The sequence below is a fragment of the Artemia sp. Qi Xiang Cuo genome, chromosome 4 (genome assembly GCF_049724085.1).
Source record: "Artemia sp. Qi Xiang Cuo chromosome 4, ASM4972408v1, whole genome shotgun sequence".
In the NCBI taxonomy this organism is placed as follows: Eukaryota; Metazoa; Arthropoda; class Branchiopoda; order Anostraca; family Artemiidae; genus Artemia; species Artemia sp. Qi Xiang Cuo.
In genome coordinates this window covers 70,485,575-70,506,032 of record NC_142797.1, presented here as the reverse complement: position 1 = coordinate 70,506,032, position 20,458 = coordinate 70,485,575, and the positions used below count along the sequence as shown (strand labels likewise).

Sequence of the window (20,458 nt, the reverse complement as noted above, 5' to 3'; positions counted from 1 at the left end):
CATAGAAACTGCTCTTTTTAATAGTCAAAAGTGATTGGAGGGCAACTAGCCCCACCATGCCCATCATTTCCCCAAACACATCCAATCAAAATTTTTAGATAGCCATTTTGTTCAGCATAGTTGATTTCCTGATGGAAAATTTTGAGATTGTTGTAGAAACTTCAAAATAGGCTCATTCAATTGGAAATTCAAAGGGCTAGTGCCCTTTTTAATAGTAAAAAGTGACTGGAGGGCAACTAGCCCCCCACCCCCACGCCCATAATTCCCCCAAACACATCATATCAAAATTTTGGGGTAGCCATTTTGTTCAGCATAGTTGATTTCAAGATAGAATATATGTTTTTGAGGAGGCAAGGTTTTTAAGATATGCCCTCGGGGCATATAAGGTTTATAGAAGGTGTTTTCATGGAAACTTCAAAAAAGGCTCATTCAATTGGAAATTCAAAGAGCTAGTGCCCTTTTTAATAGTGAAAAGTGATTGGAAGGCAACTGGCCCCCCAACCCCCACACCCACCATTCCCCCAAACACATCATATCAAAATTTTGGGGTAGCCATTTTGTTCAGCATAGTTGATTTCCTGATAGAAAATATCTTTTTTGAGGAGGAAACTCCCCCACAACCCTCAGGGCAAGGGTTTTAAGTTATGCCCTGGGTTCATATACAGTTTTTATAGAAGGCATTGTTGTAGAAATTTCAAAAAAGGTTCATTCAATTCAAAATTCAAAGGGCTAGTGCACTTTTTAATAGTCAAAAGTGATTGGAGGGCAACTAGCCCCCCCCCATGCCCATTTTTCCCCCAAACACATCCAATCAAAATTTTGAGGTATTCATTTTGTTCAGCATAGTTGATTTCCTGATAGAAAATATATTTTTGAGGAGGACACTCCCCCACAACCCTCAGTGCAAGGGTTTTAAGTTATGCCCTGGGTTCATATAAGGTTTTTATAGAAGGTGTTGTTGTAGAAACTTCAAAAAAGGTTCTTTTAATTGGAAATTCAAAAGGCTAGTGCCCTCTTTAATAGTCAAAAGTGATTGGAGGGCAACTAGCCCCCCCCCCATGCCCATTATTCCCCCAAACACATCCAATCAAAATTTTGAGGTATCCATGTTTTTTAGCATAGTTGATTTCCTGATAGAAAATATCTTTTTGAGGAGGATACTCCCCCACAACCCTCAGGGCAAGGTTTTTAAGTTATGCCCTGGGGTCATATAAGGTTTTTATAGAAGGAGTTGTTGTAGAAACATCAAAAAAGGTTCATTCAATTGGATATTAAAAAGGCCAGTGCCCTTTTTAATAGTTGAAAGAGATTGGAGGGCAACTAGCCCCCCCCCATGCCCATCATTCTGCCAAACACATCCAATCAAAATTCTGAGATAGCCATTTTGTTCAGCATAGTTGATTTCCAGGTAGCAAATGTTCTTTTGAGGAGGACTCTCCCCCACAACCCTTGGGGCAAGGGTTTTAAGTTATGCCCTAAGGGCATATAAGGTTTTTATAGAAGTTGTTGGTGTAGAAAGTTCAAAAAAGGCTCATTCGATTGGAAATTCAAAGGGCTAGTGCCCTTTTTATTGGTCAAAAGTGACTGGAGGGCAACTAGCCCCCCCCCCCCCCGCCCATCATTCCCTAAACACATCCAATCAAAATTTTAATATAGACATTTTGTTCAGTATAGTTGATTTCAAGATAGAATATATGTTTTTGAGGAGGACACTCCCCCACAACCCTCAGGGCAATGGTTTTAAGTTATGTCTTGGGGGCATATAAGGTTTTTATAGAAGGCGTTGTCATAGAAACTGCTCTTTTTAATAGTCAAAAGTGATTGGAGGGCAACTAGCCCCACCATGCCCATCATTTCCCCAAACACATCCAATCAAAATTTTGAGATAGCTATTTTGTTCAGCATAGTTGATTTCCTGATGGAAAATTTTGAGATTGTTGTAGAAACTTCAAAATAGGCTCATTCAAATAGGGTTGTGGGGTATGATGTGGGCACAATGCATTATTTATTTTTTCTTCTCCATACCCAGGCACTTTGTATCAAAGGACTTGTCATAGTAATTGTGAAAAGGGCTCATTTGATTGGAAATTGGAGTGGCTAGTACCCTTTTTAATAGTCAAAAGTGATTGGAAGGTAACTAGCCCTCCACCCCCACGCCCATCATTCCCCCAAACACATCTAATCAAAATTTTGAGATAGTTGATTTCCTGATAGAAAATATCTTTTTGAGGAGGGAACTCCCCCACAACCCTCAGGGCAAGGGTTTTAAGTTATGCGCTGGGTTCATATAAGGTTTTTATAGAAGGTGTTGTTGTAGAAACTCCAAAAAAGGTTCATTCAATTGGAAATTCAAAGGGCTAGTGCCCTTTTTAATAGTCAAAAGTGAGTAGAGGGCAATTCGCCCCCCCCCCTGCCCCTTATTCCCCCAAACACGTCCAATCAAAATTTTGAGGCATCCATTTTGTTCAGCATAGTTGATTTCCTGATAGAAAATATCTTTTTGAGGAGGACACTCCCCCACAACCCTCAGGGCAAGGATTTTAAGTTATGCCCTGGGTTCATATGAGGTTTTTATAGAAGGCGTTGTCGTAGATACTTCAAAAAAGGTTCATTCAATTGGAAATTCAAAGGGCTAGTGCCCTTTTTAATAGTCAAAAGTGATTGGAGGGCAACTCATTCCCCATTCCCCCAACACATCCAATCAAAATTTTGAGATAGTTGATTTCCTGATAGAAAATATCTTTTTGAGGAGGGAACTCCCCCACAACCCTCAGGGCAAGGGTTTTAAGTTATGCCCTGGGTTCATGTAAGGTTTTTATAGAAGTTGTTGTTGTAGAAAGTTCAAAAAAGGCTCATTCGATTGGAAATTCAAAGGGCTAGTGCCCTTTTTAATAGTCAAAAGTGATTGGAGGGCAAATAGCCCCCCCCCCCCCCCACGCCCATCATTTCCCCAAACACATTCAATCAAAATTTTGAGATAGCCATTTTGTTCAGCATAGTCGATTTCCACATAGAAAATATCTTTTTGAGGAGGACACTCCCCCACAACCCTCTGGGCAAGGGTTTTAAGTTATGCCCTGGGGGCATATAAGATTTATATAGAATGGCGTTGTCATAGAAACTTCAAAAAAGGCTCATTCGATTGGAAATTCAAAGGGCTAATGTCCTTTTTAATAGTTGACAGTGATTGAAGGGCAACTGCCCCCCCCCCTCACGCCCTTCACTCCCCGAAACACATCCAATAAAAATTTTGAGATAGCCATTTTGTTCAGCATGGTTGATTTCCAGATAGAATATATGTTTTTGAGGAGGGCACTCCCCTACAACCCTTGGGGCAAGGGTTTTAAGTTATGCCCTGGGGGTATATAAGGTTTTTATAGAAGGCATTGTCATAGAAACTTCAAAAAAGGCTCATTTGATTGGAAATTCAAAGGGCTAGTGCCCTTTTTAATAGTCAAAAGTGATTGGAGGGCACCTAGCCCCCCCCCATGCCCCTCATTCCCCAAAACACATCCAATCACAAATTTGAGATAGCCATTTTGTTCAGCATAGTTGATTCCCAGATAGAAAATATGTTTTTGAGGAGGGTACTCCCCCACAACCCTAAGGGCAATGGTTTTAAGTTATGCCTTGGGGGCATATAAGGTTTTTATAGAAGGTGTTGTCTTAGAAACTTCAAAAAAAGCTCATTTGATTGGGAATTCAAAGGGCTAATGCCCTTTTTAATAGTCAAAAATGATTTGAGGGCAACTAGCCCCCCTCTCTCGCCCACCTTTTCCCCAAACACATCCAATCAAAATTTTTAGATAGCCATTTTGTTCAGTGTTGTGGATTTCCAGATAGAAATTATGTTTTTGAGGAGGACACTCCCCCACAGCCCTCAGGGCAAGGGTTGTAAGTTATGCCCTGGAGGCATATAAGGCCTGAACGTGTTGTTGTAGAAACTTCAAAAAGGGCTCATTCAGTTGGAAATTGAAGTGGCTAGTGCCCTTTTTAATAGTTGAATTTGATTGGTGGGAAACTAATCCCCCTTCCACTCCCAGCATTCCATTTGACTTTATGTTTAAAAACTGAAAAAAATACAAATGAATGTGCATTGTCAGTTTAATATACATATACTGATATTTAGTAATAAAACCTTAATATTATTTGATTTATCAAAGTTATAAAAGTAAAAACATTTATAATTTTTTCAGTAAAGTGCAAATTGTGTTCTGTCCTTGGGAAAGCATAGGGGTTTTGAGCCCAACTTATGTTAATTTCTGCTCATTTTGATTTTGACTCAGTTATTTATTGTAATTTCTTTTTGTTTTGGGTTTCATTTATTTATTGATGCTGATTTGTGGTAGTTTCATGCTTGGCAGATTATTTGATTTTATTTTTGCTCATTTTTTGTTTAATGGAGTTCTTTACTTTTCTTTGAAAAACTAATTTTGTGGAAAAAGTTTTTTTAATTAATTTAACATACTAAATTCATTTCTGGATGGGCTTTGATATATGCCTACAATCCTCGCATTTTGGGGTACCCCTGGCAACTTAATTTCCACACTAATTACTTCAATTAATTCCATAGTAAACAAAACATCAACTTCTGCATATTTTAATTTACATGATGATGAAATATAAACACAAATTCCCCTTTTTGAATGTTTGTTGTACACAATATTGTAGCCACTCAGTTGAAAGAAATGTGCTTTGGGGTTGAGACAGTGCTTTGGAAGCACCTCAGTCATGATAACTATATCAGGTTTCTGCAAACTTACCAAAGAATAAAGTTTGTCAAGTTTGTTTGAAAGTACATCAGGATTTGTATACAACACAGAAAGATTATTCTTCCATTTCATGCCTGGAGGGGGCTGCATGTCCCTAATGTTTCTTTGAAACACGTTACCTTCTAACTGTCTATTCATACTGTTTACATTGTAGGGTAAAACGTTTAATGTTACATTGCAGCTGAAAGGGCTGCACAAATCTGACCATTTTTTGGAACTATAGAGTTCCTACATATAACCAAATCAGCGTTGCCCTCTGCATGCCTGACCTGCAACTCCTCATATAACTTTGCTCTTTTATGGTGGTCTGTCTTGGAGACATCATTTTGGAACTGAATCATACCTAACCGTTTTCTTTCATAAGACTTTTGCAGAATCTGCTTCTTAGTCTTGAAATCTGGGACTGAGAATAATATGGGAACAGGTCTTTTTTTGGTAATGGTGGTTACAACTTGGCTTTGCTGACTCCTCAGATGACAGACATTAGAGACGCTTATGTTTGTGAGCCCATAATGACTCACAAGATATTTTTTTATGTAGAGTTCATCATTTGTCTGAGGGGGGACACCAAAAACAACAATATTATTATTATTATTATTCATTTATTGCCCGTCAAAAAAAGGTACAAGAGGTACAGTAGACAGAGTAATCACTAAAGAAAACAAAAAGAAAAAAAAGAAGAAAAAGAAGGACACAAACACACATTTAAAATTCTTATACATGACAAAAAAAAAACTCTTCATTACATTAATATGAACAATGATGATAATGAAAGGATGATAAAAGTTTCTTTTAAAACAGGAGAGAGATTTATTAATACTAATATTATTATTATTATTCATTTATTACCCGTCAAAAAAAAGGTACATATATGGAATAATCACTAAAATGACAAAAAAAAAAAAAAAATAGAGAGACAAAAAAATTCATTACATACATTACATTAATACAAAAAACTATTGTGAACAAATTGGTGACCATGGATGAAAAAACTTACTTTAAAAATGGGATAGAGATTTATTAATGCTAATATTAGGGTCAGCTAGCTCATACAAATGAATAATTTTATGGTTTCTTGTCCAAGGGGGCAAATGTAGAAGATATTTAGTAAATCTGAAGAAGATTGATTGTAGGTGCTTTTTATCTGTAACTGTAAAGAATTTCCAGAAAGGAGCAATGTAAAGCAGATGTGGAAGGGCTGTGGTGTTGTAAATGGATGCTAGAAGGTAATGGTTGAAATGTAGTTTACTTTTTACAATTCCAGCATAAGAAATGCTAATTTTATGCTCAACGTGAGAAATCAACAAACAATGTGTGTGGCCTATAGATGTGCCAATTGGAAGGCCCAGGTATGTAATATGGTCTGCGGGTTTAACAAGAGAACTGTCCGGATTTAGGAGAGAAGTAGAGGGATTTCGCCAATTGAAAATGATAACTTCAGATTTCTCAGGATTAAAAGACAGACCAATTTTTGAATATTCATCTTTAAGGATTTTGATATTTAGCTTGCAATGCTGATGGCCTCTATCATCTTCAACCATCTGTTTAACTTTGGTTTCAAGCTGCATCTCAAGATCTTTTTTCAACATCTGAATCTCCAACTCAACCAAATTCTGAGCAGCATCCTTGTCAAACAAGGGAGACTGTTCAAGGGTTGTCAAACGGCTCTCAACATTACCAAAACGGTTTTCAATGTCTTTGGTTAGCTGTTCTCGAAGTTCGGAAAATGCTTCTTTCACCGCATCTTTAACTTTGGTGTCCAGTTCATTTACTGTGCTAAGAGTTGACCAGAATGGTTCAAGAGTCTTGTCCATAAGTTTTGAATATTGTTCAAAGACGCCGCATCTGTCACTTGTGGTTTACCTTTGCAAACTGGGCATTTCCACTTGCAGCCTACTCGCCATGTCATTTTAGTTAGTAGAGAGTATTCAGCCTCTGACATTTCCAGACAATCAATGCATAACCAGAGGCTACATCTGTCATAGTTCTTAGCACTTGAATTTATATCTAAATTTTCATCACATGTTGTGCACATATTGGCCCCTTTTTTGGGGCTCTGACTAGGTCTTTTTGGTGGCATTATATTCAAGCTTTAAGGATTCTAAGTTAGACAATACCCATGGGAAGTGCATCACAAAAATCACCTGATCCCAGCAGTTTAAGGACACAAATTCCCGCTAGTACTATACAGCTCTTGAATGTTTGTTGTTGCTCCCTTCTGCACAGGCTGTCTCCAAAAAATGCAGCGTGAATTTTAACGTCGAAAGTGCGTAAAAACGGCTGAGCTAATTTAATCTATGATAATCGAAAAATATAATATTTGGCTATATTTGGCAACTATGTGTTTCCAGAAGAAACAGGTGTACTTGAAGTTATCCTTTATTTGTTTACAATCCTTTGTTTGTTTTAATTTGAATTCAATTAGAATTCAAACACAATGGATTAATTCTCATGGGAATAAAAAATAAAATATCTTCCAGGTAACTTCAAAGAACAGGTGAGTGAATTCACACTTTGAGTAAGACACAGGCTGTTGTCAACATATCCAACCAGTTTAATCTCGTCTACTCAGGACACAACGTGCTCCTCATTTGGCTTCTCCTGCAAGGCTGGTATAAGCTTGGTTGCTTATCTTTGGACACTCAAGTGCTTTAACGTCCATTTTATACTGGGGAGATGCCAGGATCATTCCAAATTCCACATGTAGATGTACAGTAGCTTTGTACTGCTTCTTGACTGTGCATGGCTTCCTGGTAGTAAATGTTTGTTTTATGAGCCCTAGGGATTGGTTTGCTTTAGCAACTTGAGCTTGTGTGTGGCTTTGGAACTTGAGTTTGTCATCAACAATAACCCCCAGGTCCTTCTTCTCACTTACAGCTTCAAGTAGGTCATCTCCAATATGGTAAGGTTGTCTAGGGTTGTTGTGTCCATGATGCAGGACTTTGTATTTTCATCCATTGAATTGCAAATGTCATTCAGATGATAATCTAGATAGTTCATCTAAATTTTCTTGCATTGTTGATTAATCAGGGCTAATTTAGGCTGTCCTAGGAGTTTGTAATCATCATCATGTAATGTTACTGGGTTTTTCAGGTGAGTTGTACAGTTGTTAATATACATGCTGAACAATGTGGGTCCCAGGATTTTGCCATGTGGGTGAATCAAAGCATGGTATAATACCAATAATACCATTGGAGGTAAAAAGTTCTTAAAGCATTGAAGTGCACCAAGACTGTAGGCACCAATCCAGAAGATAAAACCTCATACTGTTTACATAAACCAGGTAAACAAGTGGACCAAGGGCTGACCACAAGACACCGACTATAGCTAAGAAGAAACATCATCAACCCTTGCTTTAATAGATCATCCACACAAATAGCTTTCAAACCACTTTAAACTCACACCTTTAATGCCTAAACATTCTAATGTGAAAATTCAAAATCAGCTGTATCAAATGCTTTCTTAAAATAAAAATTGTTAAGGAAATCTCACCTTTTTCAAAACAATTATTTACAAAATCAACAACATGAATGGCAGCATGACTAGTTGAATAACCTTTCTGAAACTCAAATTGGGTTTCACCTAGTAGACAATATTGTGAGATGGTTGTATAAACGTTGGTGAATGACTTTTTCCAGTGTGGAACTACACTAATGACAGGAATTTTGTCTGAATAGACAGTTTTACTGGTATTGTCATATGCTACTACCCTCTGAGTTCTTCCAGTAAGAAAGGGAACTTTGTGATCATGTGCCCTGTATGCTTCCAGCTTCAGGAGAAGAAGTTGATGCTGTACTTTATCAAAGGTTTTTGCTTGATCAAGCAATATGACATCCACCAGAAGGCTGCCATCCAAGAGTTTTGTCACAAAGTTGTATGATTCAATGAGTTTTCTGTTGACTGAGCAACCTTTACAGAAACTATGCTGACTTTTTGAAAATGACTGATTTGTTTCAAGGTGAGAGACAAGCGCATCGTTTTTTGGTACTCTGAAGGACCTTGCATACAATGGAAGTGAGACTTATAGGGTGATAAATTACTGGCTTGATCCTTTCTCCCTTTCTTGAAGAGGGGCTGGATGCTACCCTACTTTCTGTCACTTAGGAACACTTTGGAAGTGAGTGACATCTCAAACATCACTACTATTGGCTCAGCAATTTGTTCAGCTGCTTCTTTTAATAGTCTGGGTTGTAGGTTATCTGGCCCAGCAGCTTTGTTTGCATCCACTCTTATAAGCCTTTTCAGAACACTCTATACTTATAGTTGTCATGTACATTGAGTTTAGGATTGGTTGCTCTGGTAAAGTGGGTGGAGGGTTAGCTATGGGCTGAGTGGAGAAATTTGTACCAAAGCTAGAGTTGACAAAATATGCTTTTTCTTTAGCCTCTGAGGGCTTTGTATAATCCTCTTTCATGAAATCTGGAATGGCATGTCTAGACAGATTAACTGCTGAGACATGGCACTAGAACCTCTTCAGATTGTACTTTGTGTCAGTTGCAATTTCCTCCTCACAGTTTTCTACAACCTTCTGAGTCAAATTTCTTAATCTGTTTCTTCTTTTCTTGAATGTGTCACAGTGGTTATCATGGTTGCACTTTACATGTTTGGTCCATGCTCTTTTCTTCTCCCTTCTAGCCCTTTTGATTCTTTGGGTAGCAAGGGGAGTGTTTTTGGCAGGGGCATCCAGTATACCCAGGTATGTATGTTTTGTACAGCTAGAACTACTGTCTTGTGCCTCTCAACTTTTTCTCTATGTTACCATTGTTAATCACAATTTCCCATTTTACCTTTGACAGATCCTACCATATCAATTCATGATCTATAAAGGATTTTTTTTCTTTATTTTCCTTCTTGAACATCACCTGTATCTCAGTTGAGATATAAATATGGTCACTCTTAGTAAGGGGGGCTGTTGCTGTTGCCTGAATCATGTTGGTTGGTCAATAATCTTTGTCATTTGAAGAGCAATTTGTGTATTAGGGGAGCAGACAAGAAGGTCCACATTTAGGTAGTCAATGGGCATGTGCTGTCCTTCAGGGAAAAGCAGTGGTAGTTTTGGCCTCTTTAATTTGCTTATACTTACTTCCAACTACAACCTGTTCTTTATTTTAATAATAATAAAATATCAAAAAACTACAAAATGATTATATATGATAGATTATTTATTTCAAATTTGTGCCCCTAAAATTTATATGCCTGGAGCAAGTACCCCATCAGCCCCCTCCTCTAAAACAACTTCTGGAGAAAGGGGTTTTTAGAAAACCTGTGAAAAATGCAAGCCTAAATGTGTTTTAAAGATGTCTGAAAATTGTGATGACTCTGTTCTGAATTTTCTTCCATTAGTCTAAGGGACAATCAAGTCTCAGTTGAAAGCGGCCATCACATATATGAACCAAAGCTGAGGCTGGACCATTAATTGCATCATGTTTATGATGGATTTCGTCAAAGCTGAGAGCCTTTCACTATTAAGGTTGTCCTCACTTTCTGTTATTTGTTACTATAAGAAGATGTAGATGGGGGAATAAAGTCCCTTTTCAATACCTTCTTCTTACTCTACTTTCTGTTGCTTTTTTAAAAGTTGGTTATGAGCCAAAGGAAGAAAGTCAGGAGCTCTGCCCTTTATTACCTTAAATTGCAGCTAGGAGCAATCTAAGGATTTCTCCTTGCCAAGCTCCAGAATGATGACTAGTTTATGCAAGGTTTACTGGTGACCAGGTGCTGTTCCATCTTCAGTAGCATCCCAATTGAGTTTACACTCTCTGGATGACCACTCAGCATCTAGCCTTTGTTTAAAAACATCAACAGATTCAGCAGTAACTATTTCATTGGATAATTTGCTCAAATTGATGACAATACATGTTGAGAAGCATTGAGTATGGACTCTTGCATTGAGTATGGACTCCAGATATTTTAGACTGCTTGACAAGTTTCAGGTGATGACCTCTAGTTCTTGAATTGGTACCAACAGTAGGGAATAATGCTGGGAGAATATTAGCCCTCAATAACTTAAAGGCTAAAATAGCATCTCCCCTATTTCTCCTTACAAGAGTAGGGAGATTCAGCTTTGATAGTGTTACAGATTAGAAAAGCTCTTGCACGCCACTATCAATTTAGTGGTATGTCTCTGCACATCTTCAAGAACTTTTATGTCTTTTTTTAAAAAATGGAGAGGCAAGAGACGTTCCAACTTCAAGCTTAGGATGCACAAGTCCCTGATGAAGAAGACTGATGACTTTAGGGGAACAAGAGGAAATAGTACACTTAATCAGTCCCAAGGTTAAACTAGCCCCAGCAGCAGACCTCTTAGCATGAGTGCCTAGTTTTAGTTCATTGTCAATAGTGACACCAAGATCTTGCTCATTATTTACAGAGGAGAGTGGTTAAAGAACTAAAAGTTTGACAATCTTACATTGCTGAGCCTACAGATGTGCTTATTCTGAATTAATAATTTAAAGAATTTGTTTCAGTCCAGCTTTTCCAATACTGTGACCACATGTACATGCACTCTTCCACCTGAAGGGGGGGGGGATGTACCCAACCATTAAAAGGTAAAGATAGCCTATTATTTCCCCAAGTTTTCAATAGGACATTTTTCTACAAGTTATATCAAAGGAAATTTATTGTTTAGCAAAGATGCTACTCAATTAAATTCAAAAACATTACAGAATACATAAATAAACATTGTACATGCATCAAATATAGATTAAGTAGTGGACTCAGCTTTTACTAAGGGTGTCAGCAATGAGTTGCTGCTGATGACAGTTGTGTACTGTAAACAAGCTTTTGGGTGGGTGATGGTGAGTTTAATAAGCTCAGCTTTTTGCCATTTTTGTAGGTATGAAAACTCAAATGTTAGGTAGGCTAGCATAACATTAAGACTTGAACAAAAGCTACCTTTATGACCATACCTATTTAAATGCAATTACACCTGCCTTAGATTGGTTTCAGGCCTAGCCTATCCATAGGGTAAAGGGTAAAAGGATAGGGTAAAGTTCTAGTTTAGGGACTTTTGCTGATCTTGGAAGGTAGTTGAGATAGTTGAATAGAACTCCCAGGAATGTACCCAGAGCCTTAATGACCCCTTGGGAGGTGTTTTAAAGTATCTATCACCACTCCTTCTCTCTATAGCATACTGACCTTCTATAATCTTTGTGTTAGCCTACAAAAGTAAAACCTAGCAAAATAGAGGCTGTATGTTTGCACAGATAGCAACAAAGACCACGCTGCCTTTGCATGAGGACCACTGCATAAGACCACTCCTTCATAACAACAAGTAGAACAATAGAGATATTTTTTATATAAGACAGTGGAACTCAACTCTAAATGAATATTTTGACCCTATATCCAAGGGTCATCGTCAGCAAAACAAATGAAGGAAAAAGGAATATAAAAGAATTCACATTAAAATTCAATCTTTAAAACTAAAATATTTTCAAAGCAGCCTTAGTATCATTACTTCAAGGAAGTTCAACCAGGACTGGTACGTCAAGAAAAGTAAAAAAAGACAATTCATACAAATGGAATAAAAAAATATTTACAAACAGGCTCTTAAAGCTAATCTTGCCCTTTTGGCAGTCAGCCTAGAAGGTCTATCTGTAACAGGTTGAGAGAAATTGTTTACTGGTTTTTTAATATAATTAGTTAATTCATTTTTAGTTAAATTTGTATATAAGACATTGTGTAGTTGACTGTGGCAACTACTATGTTGGTAGAACCCATGAAAATTTAGAAAAATGCCAAGGCCTACAGCAGCACAAAGATGACATAACTAAAACTCAAAACGAGCAGAAGTTAATCTGATTAGGGTTCTAAACCCTATGCTTTCTAAAAGCCAGAATATAATTTTTATTTGTCAATATAAAACACAGAAATCAATCAAAAAAACTTTTTGCACAAAATTAGTTTTTCAAAAAAAGTAAAGAACTCCATTAAACCAAAAATGAACAAAAATAGAATTAAATAATCTACCAAGCATACAACTACCACAAATCAGTATCAATAAATAAATGAAACCCAAAACAAACAAATTAAAATAAGTCGAACTCAAAACAAGCAGAAATTAATCTGTGTAGGGTTCTAAACCCTATACTTTCTAAAAGCCAGAATATAATTTGTATTTTACAAAAAAAAATTCAAAAGAATTTACTGAAAAAATGTCAGTTTAACACACATATGTCGGTTTAACACACGCTGATATTAATTCCTTAAAATCTTAATTAATTTTTGTTTTCTTAAAGTTATAAGTGAAAACATTTAAAAGAATTTTTTCAGTCCAAAAGCCTTAATATATGATATTTAGACTATTTTGAATAGAATGGCTATATCAAAATTTATATTAGATGCATCTTGGGACAATATGACGTGTGTGTAGGGGTAATAGGGTAGCTGCCCTCTGATCACTTTGACTCTTAAAAAGAGAACTAGAGCATCTGATTACCAATCCAATGCCCCCTTTGAAGTTTATATGACCACACTTTCTATAAAAACCCTATATGTCCTCAGGGCACAACTCACAATTCTTGCCCTGAGGGCTGGGAGGATTTGTTATCCTCAAAGACATAATTTCCAGAACTTTCTGGTAGGTTTAACAAAATGGTTTTATCAAAATTTTGATTGGAAGTGTTTGGGCAAATGATAGGTGTGGAGGGAGAACATTTGCCCTCTAATCACTTTTGACTAATAAAAAAAGGCACTAGTCCTCTCAATTTGCAATTGAATGAACCTTTTTGAAGCTTCTATGACAAATTTTTCTATGAAAACGTTATATGCCCTTGTCATGAGGTCTATGGGGAGAGGGTTGTCATCCTCAAAGACATGATTTCCAGACCTTTCAAATATGTTGAACAAAATGGCCATATCAAAATGTTGATCTGAAATGTTTGGGGAAATGATGGGCATTGGGGGAGGGGTTGATTCTCCCTCTGATTACTTTTTACTATTAAAAAGGGTAATAGCCCTCTCAAGTTCCAATCGAATGAGCCCTTTTAGAAGTTTTTACAACAGCACTTTCTATATGACATATATGCCCCCAGGACATAATTTACAACCTTAGCCCTGAGGGCGTTGGGGGTTGTCATACTCAAAAACATAAGGGCCGTTTTTTCACTCATCAATGTGCTAAGTTCTTACGTCTTTTGTCAGAAAACGCTTAAAAGTGAAATCTTTGAACTAAGATCTTACATCTTCAAAGTTCTATATCATCAAAGTTCTCTCATCATTGTTCTATATGGCTGAAAGATGGCGTCTTTCACACTTTTTGCTAACATCAGGGAGCTGTAAGATCTTGGAACAAAGATGAGTTGAAAAAACGATAATCTTTGCTGAAAGGTGAAAGATTTTTGTGCTATAAACAGCCCTATAATTTCTGGACCCTTGAATTACGCTCAACAAAGTTGCTATATCAAAATGTTGATCAGAAGTGTTTGGGGAAATGATAGGTATGGAGGGGGGGATTCACCCTCCAATCGCTTTTGACGATTAATAAGGGCACTAGCCCTCTCTATTGCCAATTGAATGAGTCCTTTTTGAAGTTTCTACGACAAAGCTGGTAAAGACCTAATTTCCAGAACTTTCAACTACGTTGAACAAAATGTCTATCTCGAAATTTGGATTGGATATTTTTGGGGAAATGGTAGGCTTAAGAGGGGCGTTAGTTGCCCTCCAATCACTTTCGACTATTAAATAGGGCACTAGCGCTTTCAATTTCCAATTAAATGAGCCCTTTTTGAAGTTTCTACAATAATGCTTTCTATAAAACCTTATATGGCCCCAGGGCATAACTACACCCCTTGCGCTGAGGGCTGTGGGGGGAGTGTCACCCTCGAAGATATAATTTTCGGACTTTTCTACTATGTTGCACAAAATGGCTCTCAAAATTTTTATTGGATGTTTTTGGGGAAATGGTGGGCTTGGGAGAGGTGTTAGTTTTCCTCCAATCACTTCTGAATATTAAAAAGGTGACTAGCCCTTCGCAGTTTTTATTACAATGCTCCATAAAAAAAAACTTCTATTCCCCCAGGGCACATAATATCCAGAACTTTTCAGTTTCCAGTTTGCAGTCATTTCAGTTTCCAATTGAATGAGCCCCATTTGAAGTTTCTATGACAATGCTTTCTATGCTAACCTTATTTGCCCCCAGGGAATAATTAATAACCCTTGCCCTGAGGGCTGTGGGGGGGTTGTCGTCATCCAAGACCTAATTTTCAGAAGTTTCAACTACCTTGAACAAAATGGCTATCTCAATATTTTGATTGGATATGTTTGGGGAAAAGGTGGGCATGAGAGGGGGGGGGGGGGGTAGTTGCCCTCTACTCACTTTTGAGCATTAAAAAGGGCACTAGCCCTTTGAATTTCAAATCTAATGAGCCTTTTTTGAAGTTTCCTCAACAATGCTTTCTATAAAAAATCTTATATGCCCGCAGGGCATAATTTACAACCCTTCCTCTGAGGGCTGTGGGGAAGTGTCCTCCTCAAAAACATAATTTTTATCTGGAGATCTACTCTGCTGAACAAAATTGCTATCTCAGAATTTTGATTTGATGTGATGTGTTTGATTTGAGCTGTGGGGGGTTGTCATCCTCAAAGACATAATATCAAGAACTTTCAACTACATTGAAAAAATGGCTATCTCAAAATTTCGATTATATGTGCTTGGGAAAATTGTGGGCGTGAGAGGGGGGTTAGTTGCCCTCCAATTACTTTCAACTATTAAAAAGGCCACTAGCCATTTCAATTTCTAATGGAATGAGCCCTTTTTGAAGTTTCTATGAAAACATTTTCTATAAAAAAAAACCTTCTATTCCCCCAGGGCATAACTTACAACCCTTGCCCTGAGGGGTGGAGGGCATAACTTATAACCCTTGCCCTGAAGGGTGGGGGGGGGGTTGATCATCCTCAAAGACATAATATCCAGAACTTTTAACTACATTGAAAAAATGGCTGTCTAAAAAATTTGATTGGATGTGTTTGGGGAAATGGTGGGTGTGAGAGGGAGGTTAGTTGCCCTCCAATCAGTTTCAACTAGCCTATTAAAAAGGGCATTAGCCCTTTCAATTTCCAATTGAATGAGCCTTTTTTGAAGTTTCTGTGACAACATTTTCTATAAAAAACCTTATATGCCCCCAGGGCATAGCTTGCAACCTTAATCGTGAGGACTCTGGGGGGAGTGTCATCCTCAAAGACCTAATTTCCAAAAATTTCCAGAACTTCATCTACATTGAACAAAATGGCTATGCCCTCACAAACCTTGCCCTGAGGGGTTGGGGGGATTTGTCATCCTCAAAATATTAATTTCCAGAACTTTCAACTATGTTGAAAAAATGGCTATCTCAAAATTTCAATTGTACGTGTTTGGGGAAATGGTGGGCGTGAGAAGGGGGTTAGTTGCTCTCCATTCACTTTCGACTGTAAAAAAAGGCACTAGTCCTTTCAATTTCCAATCAAATGAGCCCTTTTTGAAGTTTCTACAACAACACTTTCTATAAAAAACCTTATATCCTCCTTGGGTATAACTTACAACCCTTAACCTGAGGGCTCTGAGGGGGTTGTCATCCTAAGAGACCAAATTTCCAGAACTTTAACTACATTGAACAAAATGAAGATCTCAACATTTTGATTGGATGTGTTTGGGGAAATGGTTGGCATGAGAGGGGGGTTAGTTGCCCTCCAATTACTTTCAACTACTAAAAAGGGCACTAGCCTATTCAATTTTCAATCTAATGAGCCCTTTTTGACGTTTTTATTACAAGGCTTTCTATAAAACCTCATATGCCCCCAGGGCATAACTTAGAACCCTTGCCCTGAGAGCTGTGGAGGGTTGTTATCCTCAAAGAAATAATTTCCAGAAGTTTCAACTATGTTAAAAAAAAACGGCTATCTCAAAATTTTGATTGGATGTGTTTGGATAAATGGTAGGCATTGAAGGGGTGTTAGCTGCCTTCCAATCACTTTGACTATTTAAAAGGGCACTAGCCATTTCAGTTTCCAATTGAATGAGCCCCTTTTGAAGTTTCTATGACAACGCTTTCTATGATAACCTTATTTGCCCCCGGGGCATAATTAATAACCCTTGCCCTGCAGGCTATGGGGGGGGGTTCATCATCAAAGACCTAATTTTTAGAAGTTTCAACTACGTTGAACAAAATGGCTATCTCAATATTTTGATTGAATATGTTTGGGGAAAAGGTGGGCATGAGAGGTGGGGGGGGGGCTAGTTGCCCTCCAATCTCTTTTGAACATTAAAAGGGCACTAGCCCTTTGAATTTCAAATCTAATGAGCCTTTTTTGAAGTTTCCACAACAATGCTTTCTATAAAAAATCTTATATGCCCGCAGGGCACAATTTACAACCCTTCCTCTGAGGGCTGTGAGGAAGTGTCCTCCTCAAAAACATAATTTTTATCTGAAGATTTACTATGCTGAAGAAAATTGCTATCTCAAAATTTTGATTTGATGTGTTTGGGGAAATGGTGGAACTGGAAGGGGTGTTAGGTGCCTTCCAATCACTTTTGACTATTAAAAAGGGCACTAGTCACTCTAATTTCTAATTGAATTAGCCCTTTTTGAAGTTTTATGACAACGCTTTCTATAAAAACCTCATATGCCCCCAGGGCGGAACTTACATTCCTTGCCCTGAGGGCTCTGTGGGGAGGGTGTCATCCTTAAAACCCAATTTCCCAAACTTTCAACTACATTGAACAAAATGGCTATCTCAAAATTTCGATTGTATGTGTTTGGGAAAATTGTGGGCGTGAGAGGGGGGTTAGTTGCCCTCCAATTACTTTCGACTATTAAAAGGGCCACTAGCCATTTCAATTTCTAATGAAATGAGCCCTTTTTGAAGTTTCTATGAAAACGTTTTCTATAAAAACCTTGTATGCCCCCTGTGCATAACTTACATCCCTTGCCCTGAGGGCTGTGTGGGGAGGGTGTCATCCTTAAAAAACAATTTCCCAAACTTTCAACTACATTGAACAAAATGGCTATCTAAAAATCGTGATTGTATTTGTTTGGGGAAAAGGTGGGATGAGAGGGGGGTTAGTTGCTGTCCAATCACTTTTGACTATTAACAAGGGCACTATCCCTTTGTATTTCCAATTGAATGCGCCCTTTTTTAAGTTTCTACAACAAAGCTTTCAATAAAAACCTTATATGCCCCCAGGGTATAGCTTATAAAACTTTCTCTGAGGGCTGTGAGGGGTTTATCACCCTCAAAGATCTAATTTCCAGAGTTTAAAACTACTTTGAAAAAAATGGCTATCTCTAAATTTTGATTGGATGTGTTTGGATAAATGGTGGATGTGGAAGGGGTGTTAGTTGCCTTCCAATCACTTTCGACTATTAATAAGGGCACTAGCCATTTCAGTTTCCAATTGAATGAACCCCTTTTGAAGTTTCTGTGTCAATGCTTGCTATGAAAACCTTATTTGCCCCCAGGGCATAGGTTATAGCCCTTGCCCAGAGGGGTGTGGGGGGTTGTCATCCTCAAAGACCTAATTTCCAGAACTTCCAACTACGTTGAACAAAATGGCTATCTTAAAATATTGTTTGGATGTGTTTGGGGAAAAGATGGGCGTGAGAGGGGGTTTAGTTGCCTTCCAATCCCTTTTGACTATTAAAAAGGGCACTAGCCACTCCAATTTCCAGGGCATAATTTACATCCCTTTCCATGAGAGCTGTGGGGGGTTGTCATCCTCAAAGGCCTAATTTTCAAAACTTTCAACTCCGTTGAACAAAATGGCTATCTTAAAATTTTGATTGGATGTGTTTGGGGAAAAGGTGGGCGTGAGAGGGGGATTAGTTGCCTTCCAATCACTTTTGACTATAAAAAAAGGGCACTAGCCACTCCAATTTCCAATCGAATAAGCTCTTTTCAAAGTTTCTACAACAACTCCTTTGATACAAAGTGCCCTGTTCTAACCCCCTCCCCCCCCCCCAAAAAAAAAAGAAAAGATAAATAATACAGCGCAATTGCGCTGCCTATGATTCTGCTTTAAGCAGTCGTATCTTTGATAATCCTAGCCATAAAATGGTTTTTGAAAAACCTCCCTTATTAGTAATGATTTAGGCATAAAACAGGCTGTTTGGGAGGCAATTGAAATTATAATCAAAATAAACAGTAATACTCCTTTAAATAGGGATTTGGGGGAACATTCACCTTATATACAAATTTAATTAAAAATGAATAACTATTTATATTAAAAAAAAAACAGTGAACAATTCCACTCAACCTGTTACAGATAGACCTTCTAGGCTGGCTGCCAAAAAGACAAGCTTAGCTTTAAGAGCTTGTTTGTAAATGTTATTTATTCCATTTGAATGCATTGTCTTTTTTCAATTCGCTTGATGTACCAGTCCTGAGCGGCGTTTTCGGGCACCAGGTTCCAACATGGGTTAAGGCTCAGCTCTGCATCAGTCGTTTTCAGAAGTCTGGGTTCTACACGAGTCTGCTATCAATTGTTTTCAGCCATCGTGTTCAAACCCAGGTTTCTCAAATCTGGAACCTGTTTTAGTACCAAGTTCAAACACAAGGGTTCATAGTAATTGGCACTAGAATTTAAAAATGAACTACAAACCCGAAGAGAGAAATGTTGAGAGTGATAGGAAAAGTTCTATGGATGAAGAATGACAGGTTGTTCCCAAATGGGGTCAGAGAAAATCATAAGGAAAGATTTAAACAAACTGATTTATTTAAATACAATTGTTCTGTTTCACAACACTTGCCTTGGATTGAATATATTTGTGATGAGAGTCTGTCTTTTGATTTAGAAACTTCGTTCTAACTTTAAGATCTCAGGTTAAGTTCTAGTTGAGGGGCTTCTTTTAAAATATACCCATTGAAGGTGCTGTCAAGCTACAATCTGCCCTTACTTTATTTCTAGGGCTTTGAAGATTGCATAAATGGCAGGTTTATATTTATCAAAATTTTTACAAAAAGTAATTTACCTTAGTCATTGGTTTCAGTCTCATTTTCATTGGCTGTAGTTTTTGAAAATGCAACCCTATTGTTTCAACATGATTTAAAGCTATATTTAGGCTTTTTCCTAAATCTAAGGCTTAAAATGTCAAGTTTTGAAATATATAAAACCTTAAAAATCACGGATTGAGCAAAGGTATGAGACTCAAAACACTTCCCTTGTCTTCATTTGAGCAGTGCATCTATTTCTCAATGGTTCACTTTTATAGTAAACTGCCATCTGCAAGCACCAAGGTTGTAAAATGTCAATTCCCTGGTCATAGGTAGCATGCCAATAAGACATTGATTTGAAAATTTAGTATGCTGGTAACAGGTATACTAGTCCACCTTGGTCTCCAAATTTTCAAAAACTTGGTTTTGGTAGCCATATTTTATTTCATAAGCAGTTCTGTTTATGAAAAAAGCAACTTTGGTGATTAAATGTAAATATGGTAATGATCGTGTGCTCTAGGATTCAATAATACTAACTTTTCTATGTGATTGAAGAAAGTCGTAAAAGATCTGACAATGAATTCTTCAGTCAATAGAAAAAAATGAAACTGCACCTCAGCATAATGAAAAACGAAATTTTTCATTTTTGTGAGCTGGGGCTGTGCCTTGACACAGCTAGGGGGAATAGTAAATTCATTTTTAGGTCACTCTTTTTCAACTTTTCAAATGGGAGTTAATATCAAGTTAGTTAATATCAACTGTCTACATCTATGATGTTAATA

General features: G+C 37.6%; 1 protein-coding gene across 1 annotated transcript in view; it reads left to right on the top strand.

The window, feature by feature from the left end:
- Positions 1-20,458, top strand: part of Nop56 (Nop56 ribonucleoprotein) — an 82,152-nt gene that overhangs the window by 9,193 nt on the left and 52,501 nt on the right. The window lies entirely within an intron of this gene.